A 12,653-nucleotide genomic window follows, 5' to 3' on the forward strand; every position below is an offset into this window, starting at 1 on the left:
TCTAAACCGTGTGGGCTGACAAGTTCCATGTTTGAATGCAGAGCAGCTGAAAAAGTGAATTTAAAATTGTATCAGATATTCTTCATATGAATGTTTATTTATTTCTCGCACCATGTCAGTGTCTGTGTTAATACTAAAGGAGGGGGAAACATGGAACAGCTGTAATAGATTGCAGACTTTGCTTTCAGCACACAACACCTGAAAGAGCGAGGTTGAAATTATACCTGCCAGCTTTTTTGGAGACTAATGGTTGTCTCATTCTTCAGACCAAAGAGTGACAAGAACATTACAAAATCTATTCGGAGAAGCACAAAAAGGCTCTTTTTGACCTGAGAAGAATCATGAATACTCACTAAAGAAAGTTATGAATCCACTGCCAACAGTCAGCAAATACTCATGACGTAGTTTCTTGTAAAGCATGAAAAGTAGGACGTACATGTAGTAACTCATTATTCAGTCCTATATTGCTTAAGTGTCTGTGTAGCTTGGTTTATGATTATAAAAATGGCTTCAAGATGTACCTATGGTTCTAATTCCATAATGCCTTAATACTTTACTTAGTTTTTCCACTGTACATATTTTTGAGGCATTTGCATATGACAGGAAGTTAGGTTAGACAGATAAGGAATCATATGCAACAAAGATCTCAGTCAGATTTCAACCCAGGATGTGGATTATGGTCAGCACTTTGAAATCTGTGACTTAAGCTATACGTAGCACTAAGTTTAAAATTGAGAGAAACTATATTTTATAATGGAAAGAAAATCACAAATGGCCAATAAAAAGAAAAGTCCAGATATAGAAGCTAATTTTGGGTTATCTAACTGATAATATTTTTTTTTTTTTTAAATGTACATTAAGTACTTTATAGCAGCTGTCTCCAACCTTTTTTGCGCCACGGACCGGTTTATGCCCGACAATATTTTCATGGACCGGCCTTTAAGGTGTCGCGGATAAATACAACAAAATAAAACTAGTACCGGTACCGAAAAAAAAGATTTATTCATAACACACATGAAAAGACCCAGGAAAACCGAGTAAACGATAAAAACGATAACAAAATAACGCTGAAAACCGATGAAAACCCTGAAAACTAGACATTTCACACCTGAGCCTCAACTCTCACGGCCCGGTACCAAACGACTCATGGACCGGTACCGGTCCGAGGCCCGGGGGTTGGGGACCGCTGCTTTATAGCCTTTAATGACTACAAAAGCAATGCATCAGTAGCAAGGAGGAAGACTTGTTTCAGAGAGTCGGCAGGCAGGTGTTCAGGACAGATAAGCTGGCTGGTACACCAGCAAGTGATTCCTGAGAGCAGGAAAAGAGGCCAGGTAAGTGCAAATGCTAAAGAATCAAAATCACAAGTGATCCCCTATGTATGTTTTTTTAAATCGCCAAGTGACTACCAATCATAGTGGCATATGATTTGGCAATAGTGCTTTATCTAAGGTTAGAAGTCATTGGATCAGACAGAGATCTGTGTTCAATCTCGGAACATCGGGTAGTGAAGAATACATTGTTAACCATCATGACCATGTTTTGTTCAGAAAGTTGCTCTAAACTACCTTGTACACTGATGTAGAACAAATAGATATTTAAAATCTTTAGTTATTAGGTCACTTGACTGATGATCATGTGAATATTAACATGCCCATGTTATTTTACGTCTTTGGTTTTGTTTCTTACATTTATGCAAAAGTATTTGTGATTATTGTTTAAAGACTGTAAGTTGTGTGAGTAGGTTTTGTGGGTCAGCTGAAAATAAACTGCCCTTCTGTGGGATTGATAAAGTTATCTGAATCTGAATAGATGGAACACTTCACCTGGGCTTTAAACTGTAATAGATAGACATGCCCAGGCAGAAATCAGCAGAACTCAAACACAAAGGGCATACTTATACAAATAGAGAGGAGGGACAGGAAACAAGGAAGAAAAGATAGAGGAAAGAGGAGACCATAACAACCAGCACTTCCTTTATGCATTTGCCATTTGTCTTTACAAGAAAAAGCATTCCTGTTGTAAATCCAGATCGTTGCAGTATCTTTCCCAGTGTTTCTATAAAAAGATCAGAAAACTGACTGGAGCAGAAAGTGCACTAAGCGTAGGTGGGGGAGAAGGATGCTTAGCCAGTGGTGCTCACACATGGATATACACGTCCACACATACAAAACCACAAACAAGAACTTCCATATGTTGATGAAATATTCATTTGGCAGTGCAGCAATTCCAAAAAGAAAAGGGAGGGGAATGTTTGAGGGAGTTTTAAGGCGAAATATGGGAGATTGCAAAAAAAATCAACCAACCAGGTGCCTAAAAAGCTGACATTAGATGAAGTCCCAGCACATTCTTCTTGGCTAAGGTAAGAGAAATAGAGACATCAGAAAATGGTCAAAATTACATCTTGCTGTATAATGTCCAATGATAAATATTATGTATACATTCTAAGCTCTAACACCTTTAAAAAGTTATCCAACTCTAAAAAGAATATTGTCCTTGAGAGCTCGTCTCCTTCATACAGTGTATGTGTCACTGGTATTGGAGAAGAAATGGGCTGGTGACTCTGCTGATAATGTGACCTCTGGAGAGATAAATGAAACTACCATATCACTCCAAAGGGGCCCATGATGGGAAATGATGGAGACAGAAAGGCAGATAGAGGGTATTTATATCTCTAATTGTTCAAACAAAGTCAGTCAGCTGCTACTGTCGTTGTTCTGAAACAACAGGATGACAGGAGAAGGCAAAGAGAGGCAGAGGGAGGTTGCAAATCGTGGGAAGACAGTGAAGAGCGAGATCAAACAGCTGGAGGCAGATTAGGTGCAACAGAGGAAAAGAAGAAAGGCAGAAAGGAATTGAAGTGGAGAGAAAGAGGCCAATTAATTAGAACGCACAGTCATAGTTGCTGTAAATGTCTCTGGGTTATGTGCTCATAAATTATCATACATATTGACTGTTCATTCTCAAACAACCTCCACAATCCTCTTCCACCGAGTTGTCTATTTAGATAGAGACTTACAGAATAGTTCCTTGAGGCAGATGTGTGATGAGCGCTGTCCAGAGTGCTGAACCTTGAGCTGGGCAGGATATTTGCCATTATATACCACAGTGACTGACATCAGTAACCTTTATGGCATTTAGATACAGTGTTTGGAAGATACTACATCTATTTTCTAATATATGTTTCAAATCCTCTTTTCTCTGGTTCCAGCTGAACGACTCACTCATGTCTGTTTCCAGGTATGCATATTGTTGTATAGCTGCTTATAAGAGTTTCTCGCTACCTTCGGGTTTTTTCTATAATTTCAAAACATGCCCATCATGAGGATGAGATTTTGTCCACTTTAATTTCCCCTTTTTTTTACCTTAATTTTATGACACTCACCATCCACTTCAGGCCTAAGGGGCCCAGAAGAGCCCCTTGTTCTAAGTTGTCAGGACATTACACAACACACAATTGAGTGTGTATCTTTGTGTGTGTGGATCCTGCAATTACCTGTATCTCTTGGACTGTGCCATCATTACAGCTGAACCATGCTGTAAACACCTGTCATCTTAGTATGGCTGTGTGTCCACTCATTGGCCTCTCAGAAGCATGTACTTGGGTGCATTTTTCTCTGTATGTTTCTGTTTATATCTGCAGGGTATGTCTGTGCTTAGTGAGGCAGTGATAATGTTCATCAGAGCAAGCATGGCATCCTGCCCATTTCCAGGTACTGACTCACACACGTGGATACATTTACACACACATACACTTGAGAGAAACATATCAATACTTTGGTATTGGGGTTTTTTTATTCTGTACTGTATGCAAATAACATGTTTTTTCTTTTATTTATGAATTTAAATGGGAATTTTTTTATATGTAATAGGAATTGTAAGGTACTATGGATAAAGACACACCCACAATGCACAGTATGTATATTTATTATATGTATTTAATTATGTACTTTGATAATTAGAGCTTGTGAATATTGTTTATATCCCTTTTATTTTGTTCTGTATTTTGTTTGAAATGCTCGATAAAGAGGTTTGGTTTTCCTTTAATTACTATTTCAATAATAAGCTAAAATTGGTGAGAGGTGATCCAGCACCAGCTTTAGTAAGGGAATAAGCAGGACAGATACTGTGGCATTTACAGAGTCTCTGAGCTAAAGGTTAAAGCTGCTGACCTGAATCCTCAGAGAAGCTGGGAATGTCTTGGCAAAGGAAATGAGAGATTAACAACCTCCACTGAATGAATGAATAGCACAGAGTTCCCCTGAGCAAGGCACTTAACCCTGCAGCTGTTCACAGAGTGGCTTCAAGGACTTCTTTTCAGAAGCCCCCAGATGTGAAAGCTCTTAAGTGAATATAAAAATATAGTTTGTAAATAGTAAATGCTGTTAGTATATAACAGATTCTATTAATAGCAGCTTTGATCAGTGAACCATTCTAGTCCAAACTGAAATTTTAATAAAGATGGCGCCGGTGAGGTCGGCTGCCGTCACGACTGCTCCGACCACTTTTTCTTTGTCTTTGCTTTTTAAGTTAGTTTTCAGCGTTTCTAAATCAGCAAAATCATCACCATTGGGTACATTAGGTATGACAGTGACACTCTTGTTTCTATTGGTATACAATGTACTCACAATTCAAAGTTTTTAACTCCGGATCCGAGCTGGCCGAGTGAGATCTCGAGGGAGAACAAAGGGAAGCGGCGGCGGCCTAGAGGGAAGCGAGCCGGCGTCAGGAACAGGCTGAGAGCTCGTGCACACCGCACACCTCTGCCTAGCATCCTGCTCGCCAACGTCCAGTCACTGGAGAACAAGCTTGACGACCTCAGGGCCAGGATAAAGTTCCAGAGAGACATTCGGGACTGCAATCTCCTCTGCTTCACCGAGACATGGCTGAACCCAGCGGTGCCGGACCACGCCATCCAGCCGGCCGAGTTCTTCTCGGTTCACCGCATGGACAGGACACGGGACTCGGGGAAGTCAAGGGGAGGCGGCGTGTGTTTAATGGTGAACAACAACTGGTGCAACAGTGCGAACGTTGTTCCTCTCACACGCTCCTGCACACCAAATCTGGAACTACTGTCCATCATGTGTCATCCTTTTTATCTACCTCGGGAATTTACATCGGTCATTGTAAGTGCCGTTTATATTCCACCACAAGCGGACACGGTCACCGCCTTATGCGAGCTGCATGAGGCACTCACACAGCACCAGACACAACACCGGGACGCTGCGCTTATTGTGACGGGGGACTTTAATAGCGCCAACCTCAAACGCGCAGCGCCGAACTTTTATCAACACATCACCTGCCCCACCAGGGGTGAAAGGACACTGGACCACTGCTACACTACGGTCAAGGACGGCTACAAGGCACAATCCCGCCCCCCGTTTGGCAAATCTGATCACGCCGCCATCTTCCTCATGCCAAAATACAAACAAAGGCTGAAACAGGAAGTTCCGGTTCAGAGGAAGGTCGCGCGCTGGACGGATCAATCGGTGGCCGCGTTACAGGACGCACTCGATGACGCAGACTGGGGCATGTTCAGAAACAGCTCCGACGATGACGTCAACGTGTTTACGGAAGCGGTTGTGGGATTCATCGGGAAACTAGCGGATGATACCGTGGAGACAAAGACTATCACAACGTTTCCCAACCAAAAGCCGTGGGTGGATAAAACCATCCGCGACGCTCTGAGATCCCGCACCGCTGCCTACAACACGGGACTCATGACGGGGGACATGGACCCGTACAAAGCCGCGTCATATAACGTGCGGAGGGCGGTGAAAGAGGCGAAGCAGCGCTACGGGAGGAAACTAGAGTCACAACTCCAACAGAGTGACTCTAGGAGCCTGTGGCGGGGACTAAGGACAATAACGGACTATAAAGCACCAACAACCGGTATGACGAACGCGGCCGTGACTCTGGCAGACGAGCTGAACACTTTCTATGCTCGCTTCGAGGCTGCAGCTAAGGTCTCCAACAATGCTAGTGTTAGCGGCGCTAACGGCTGCAGACAGGAAGATACTGCCAGCACCGGAAACGTGCTCGTCATCTCCGAGCATGAAGTAAGGAGAGCCTTCAAGAGAGTGAACACCAGGAAAGCAGCAGGACCAGACGGCATCCCAGGTCGTATCCTCAGAGACTGCGCATACCAGCTAGCTCCTGTGTTCACTGAGATATTCAACATCTCTTTATCTCAGTCGGTGATCCCCACATGCTTCAAAGAGTCCATCATTGTTCCTGTCCCGAAGAAACCCCACCCTGCTTCTCTCAATGACTATCGCCCTGTAGCCCTCACCTCAGTAGTGATGAAGTGCTTTGAACGCCTGGTCAGAGACTTCATCATTTCTTCACTACCAGACACACTGGACCCACTACAGTTCGCTTACCGTCCAAATCGTTCCACAGACGATGCCATCTCTCATCTCCTCCACACATCACTCACTCACTTGGACACTAGAAGGGGGAATTATGTTAAAATGCTCTTCATAGACTACAGCTCTGCATTTAACACCATAATTCCCTCCACACTCACCACCAAGCTGGAGCATCTGGGACTCAGCTCATCTATGTGTCAGTGGATCTCCAACTTCCTAACTGGCAGACCACAGGCAGTAAGGATGGGCGGACATGTCTCAGCCTCCACCACTCTCAGCACTGGAGCCCCCCAGGGGTGTGTTCTGAGCCCCCTGCTGTACTCTTTGTACACATATGACTGTGTGGCCACTACCAGCTCCACCACCATCATCAAGTTTGCTGACGACACCGTCGTGGTGGGCCTGATCTCTGATAACAACGAGACGGCCTACCTGAAGGAGATTAGGAATCTGGAGAACTGGTGCCAGAGGAACAACCTCCTTCTAAACGTCAGTAAGACAAAGGAGCTGATAGTGGACTTCAGCACTAAGCAGGAGAGGAACTACCAGACCCCCGTCATCAACGAGTGCCCAGTGGAGAGAGTGGACAGCTTCAAATACCTCGGAGTTCACATCACGCAGGACCTGTCATGGTCCTGTCACATCAACACTGTGGTGAAAAAGGCCCGACAGCGTCTCTACCACCTCAGACGCTTGAGAGACTTCCAACTGCCCTCCAAGGTGCTCAGGAACTTTTACTCGTGCACCATAGAGAGCATCCTGGCGGGAAACATCTTAACCTGGTTCGGGAACAGCACCATGCAGGACAGACGAGCTCTACAGAGGGTTGTGCGGTCAGCTGAGCGCACCATCCGCTCCGAGCTCCCTGACCTGCACTCAATCTACAGCAGGCGGTGCTGGACCAAGGCCAGGAAGATCGTGAAGGACCTCAGCCATCCCAACAACAGACTGCTCTCTCTGTTGAGGTCAGGAAAGCGATTCCGCTCCCTGAAGACCAACACAGAGAGACTGAGGAGGAGCTTCTTCCCGCAGGCGATACGGTCTCTCAATCACACCACCACACAGTACTGACCCACACATACAGTTCTTACACACACACTGGACTTTCTGGACTTTGGTTTTGCACAACACTGGTCACTATATTCTTCATTTCCGGTTAATACTTGTACAGCTGCTGTTATTGTGTATATATTTATTTATATTTAGATTTCTTCATACATTCTTATATAGTTCTATATTGTGTATTTTGTTGTACAGTTATTTTATTTTCAACTTTAATTTATATATTTTATCTTATTCTTCCCAGTTAAATTTACCCTTCATTCTAATTTGTGTTGTACAGTTATTTCATTTTTAACCTTAATTTATATTTTATTCCTTCCTAGTTAAATTTACCCTTTTTAATTTTTCATATTTATTTCCTATCTTATTCATAGCCTTTTCCTTTTTTGTTTTCTTTAGGTCACGAGCAGTTGTCCAAGCATTTCACTACATATCGTACTGTGTATGACTGTGTACGTGACAAATAAAAATTTGAATTTGAATTTGAATTTGAAATTTTCCAGCTGCAAACGGATGAATTGGCAATTAGTAGCCTATAAATAGTCATGATTCCCAGAGGATTGATCCTAGTGTATTTAATGATCCCTTGATTTTTCCATCTTGCCTCACCAGGTCAGGATAAGTCACATTACATGTACAGCCCAAAGACACTACTCACATTTTCAAAGATCAGAATTTTCACTTTTTTCCTCAAGAGATTCATGATTTTACTATTGAGTTTTTTGCACCTCGTTTCTACCTGTTTTATGATATTTCTCAGTCTCTGGAAAATGATTTTGGTTCTTCTTGTATGTGGAAAAGCAGCTGTGACTAAAAGGCATTCCCAACTTATCTAGTATGTTATCTACTCAAAACGATACAAAATTAGAACTTTCTCATTTCTTTCACAAGCAAAGCAAATCGAAGGTTCGGGTAAAGAAATTGTTCTAGGTCCTTCAGCTGTGTGTGTGTGTGTGTGTGTGTGTGTGTGTGTGTGTGTGTGTGTGTGTGTGTGTGTGTGTGTGTGTGTGTGTGTGTGTGTGTGTGTGTGTGTCCGCTTTGTGATTATGAGAGAAAACTAGCTCCCATTTGTCTGCAGTAATAACAGTGACAAAGCTTTTTTCACCACAGGATCTACATTTTACACCTATTTGCTTAGTTTGTTCTTTTACAGATAATTAAAAAACAAAAACAAATTACAGGGTTTTTTTTTTTTACCATACACTTGTTTTCCACTGCATCTGCTTTCATCTCTGTCCTTTCCTTCATCTCATCCAATTTCCCTGATTTTGTTTTGCATCAGCTAGATGATTAGGAAGCCACTGTACCTGGCAGTTGTTGCTATGGTTACCAGGTCTCTGAAATGTTTTTCTTCTGTTCTTTTCGCTCTGCCTGGCATCTCAGCTTTTCTCTTAGACCTTAAAATACACTCTTTGTTGTCTAACCTTTATGAAACGATGCAGTGGGCATTTCAGATGCTCTTTTTCTCTGGTTATTTTCAGCTGCATGCTGCTTAAACTCTGCTGTGCACCTGGGAGTTGCACAGAATATCCAGACTGTACGAAAGAAATAAAGACAGAAAGAAAGAAGAAGAAAGGGGGAGATGGGTAATGGTCAGTGAAAAGAATTGATCTTTTGTCTTGTGGAGAAGAAAGATTCATGACTTTGCAGTGGGTCATTTCAATAACAAAGCCTTGTGGTCAAAGAAACCATCCATCACTTCCAACTCTAATGGAAAAACTGGTGAGACCAGGTTTTCCTCAAGCAGAAATAACCCTTTTGGAAATTTAAAGTATAAATGAAGAGATAAATCTGTTATGGAAATGTTCTAGATCAATAAAAAGAAAGATGAGCACACGTTACTGCAGGAGTGCTCATTCCATTCTGAAGTTTATCCTTCCACCGGGAGCTTTCTTTATGCGTTGCTCCATATTTTTTTGTCATTTTATGTATAGCACTTTGGTCAGTGCTAGCTGTTTTTTAAAGTGCATTATAAATAAAGTTGGCTTGGTGTAGCTTGGCCCCAGATAAGGGATCACACTGAACAGCCAGGCTGACTTGAGGCTTTTGGCAGAGGCAGAACAAAAGGCGCCAAACATAAGACAGTGAGGTCACTGTGCACCAAAATGATTCCTTTGAGCCTCATAGCAAAAAGTCCCCAAATAGAAGTGCCAACTCAAAAAAAAAAAAAAACTCCAACACCACTGATGTCTCCACACAGTTAAGTTGTTTTCTGAATGGGTTGGTCTGTCGTGCTTAGAAAGAGTTCAGATTGTAAAAAAAAGTGAACAACTAGTTTAAAACAAGAGCCAAGTTGATGCTTTGTAATGCAATAATATGTTGTTCACTTCAGCTGATATAAAAAACCGTAATATGAAGTCAGAAAAGACCTGAAATCTGAGCCCAAAATTCTGTTTGGCTGTTTGCCAAATTAATCTCCAAAATCTGGAACTGTTGTGTTCGTCCACAGCAGTAATTTCATTTGGAGAAACAAATTTGCAAGTGAAATAAGTGATTAATTGCCCTTTCTGACTTGGGTATTAGCAGTTGTCTCAAGCAGAGGAGTTCAAGTACCCCGGAGTGTTAGCACCACTGTGGATTCTCCTAATTGATCTGTTCCCATCCTCATCTGTAGCTGGTAGCTGTGGATAGTTACTGAAAAAGAAGACTGCAGATACAAGAAACAGAAATTGGCATCCTCTGACGGGGGCCTTTCCTCGCCCTTAAATATAGGTTGGAAGAGCTCAAGCATTGGGAAGGACCTCAAATTAAAGCAGCTGTTATTTGTTTATTTGCAGCTGCATAGATTGGCACAGCTCAGTCTATGAATATATTTACATACTTCATCCCATATGCCAGACACAAATTATTAAGTACTATGGCTGCTGCATAGTCTAAGCCAGGGGTTTTCAGAGTTTAAGGGACCAAATGCCAATTTAAATTACCAGCAGATGATTGATGCCTTCACAAGAAACATGTACACATCACACCCTGTTAGTCAGTGTTTGTAATGTGTCTTCTTGTAGGACAATGGTTATTTTTCTGATGGTTTTTGCCTTTCTTATACATTATGAGGGGCTTTTACAGTCCTGCTGTATTTTTTCTGTATTAGCAAGATTTAACTTGTTATTATGAGAAGAACTAAAAAGAAATGCTTCCTTGGTCTTGTTATGTAAAGCTAAAATATCATATGCCATGAACTGTGGCTAAAATAAATGTACAGTTGTTATTTTTTTTACTTGTTGTTTAAAGGTTGTTACAGCGTGCTTGCACTGAGAACTTTATCTTTACCCGCTCCCGCTGTCACGAATTACTGATGACAAAGCAGGGTACAAACCAGGCCACACTTGACCTATGATAGAGGAGCGTATTGATCGCATCTGGCCGCAGTAATGCACAGAGCCTGCAGACATAGATTTACATAGCAACGCATACATGCCCATGCAGTGACATTCACACACATACGCACGCAGATGCATAATCACGTTTATACATGTGTTATGCAACATATGTTTTTCCTTTCATTCGATTGCTTACTGTGTGCGATTGCATCGCCTCAGCCAGGATGTGCACATGCGTGTTTGTGCATATAGCAGCTGCACAGTATTCATAGCCTCTTGCTCCAAGGTTCTAAAAACAGTGATATAATTTTCTAATCTGCCACAGCAGGTGGTGCATACAGAAATAAAGCATGTACTCTGCCCACCATTGATAACATGTTGTTTCCTTGTGGTGTCTGTTTTCATAATGTGCTGCTTACACTGTGTGCCATGATTCTCGTCTTCTCTTTGCTTTCTCCATTTTTCTTATTTTTCTTCCTTGCTTCTATGAATTGTCGTTTTGTTATTGTTGTTCTTACAACAATATCATGTTTTGTGCAGCGCACTGCTGCTCACATCTGCTTCATTATGATGCAGGGTAGATTCTGCGTTTGGAGAATACTCTGTATGTGTCTGGCCTTTCCCCTGACGATACTGATGATGCAGATGTTCACTTTGTCCATGACGGATCCGTCTTTTTCACAACAGCAGAACAGCTGCACGCTGAACAGCTGATGCCAGCCAGCAACAAAACAAAACAAAATTTTTAAAAAGGTTTTCTATGCCACAGGTGATTAAAATGATATCTTTATGACTAAATTGATGCAATATGATTATGATTGGTATTATACGATTTTTTTTGTTTTCCTATACAGTGCAGACAACATTAGTGGGCTCGTTTGGGTGTCGGGACGGAGGTGTGACGGGAGGGTTTGGTGAAAGGTATGCATGTGTTTGTATTTTTGTTTATTTTCTGCTTTTAATGTGTACAAAACTTTGCGTTGCATTAATTGTATAAAAGGAATAAGTGTAAAGTATTGATTGATTGACTGGCTTTTCGTGAGTCTTGTCTGTGAAAAGCACTTATAAATATAAGTGGTGTGAATGAATATTTGGCCCCCTTCTTGAAGGGGTCATATTTATCACGCTTACATTTTCCTTGTCAAGCTAATTTTAATATTAGACAAAGATAACCTGAGTAAATGCAAAAGCAATTTTTTAAAAGATGATTGAATTTACGAAGGGAAAGAATTATCCAATCCACCCTAGAACCATGGAAACATAATAACTGATAACTGATAGCGCCACCCTTGGCAGCAAGAACTGCAATAAAGTATTTGCGATAACTCCATCACTGTGGAGGAATTTTGGCCCACTGTTGTTTGCAGAATTATTCTAATTCAGCCATCCAGGACCTTTTTTTTTTCTTTTTTAGACTTTGAGAGGTGGACTTGCTGGTGTGTTTTGCATTAGCCCCACAACATCACACTATCACAGGGGTGGGCAACTCCAGGCCTCAAGGGCTGATGTCCTGCAGGTTTTAGATGTGTCCTTGATCCAACACAGCTGATTCAAGTGGCTAAATGACCTCCTCAACATGTCTTGTAGTTCTCCAGAGGCCTGGTAATGAACTAATCATTTGATTCAGGTGTGCTGACCCAAGGTGAGATCTAAACCCTGCAGGACACCGGCCCTCGAGGCCTGGAGTTGCCCATCCCTGCACTATCACCACCATGTTTAATTGCTGGTAGGATTTTCTTTTTATAAAATGTTGTGTTTGATTTACTGCAGATGTAACGGGACACAAACCTTCCAAAAAGTTCAAATTTTGTCTCATCAGTCCACAGAACATTTTCCCAAAAGTCTTTGGGCCTTTGGGCTCACCAAGATGTTTTTGGTACATTTGCGACATGGTTTTCTG

Source organism: Rhamphochromis longiceps, linkage group LG22 (genome assembly GCF_057381845.1).
Source record: "Rhamphochromis longiceps isolate RC_006_pf linkage group LG22, R_longiceps_female_GT1.1, whole genome shotgun sequence".
NCBI classification, from domain to species: Eukaryota; Metazoa; Chordata; class Actinopteri; order Cichliformes; family Cichlidae; genus Rhamphochromis; species Rhamphochromis longiceps.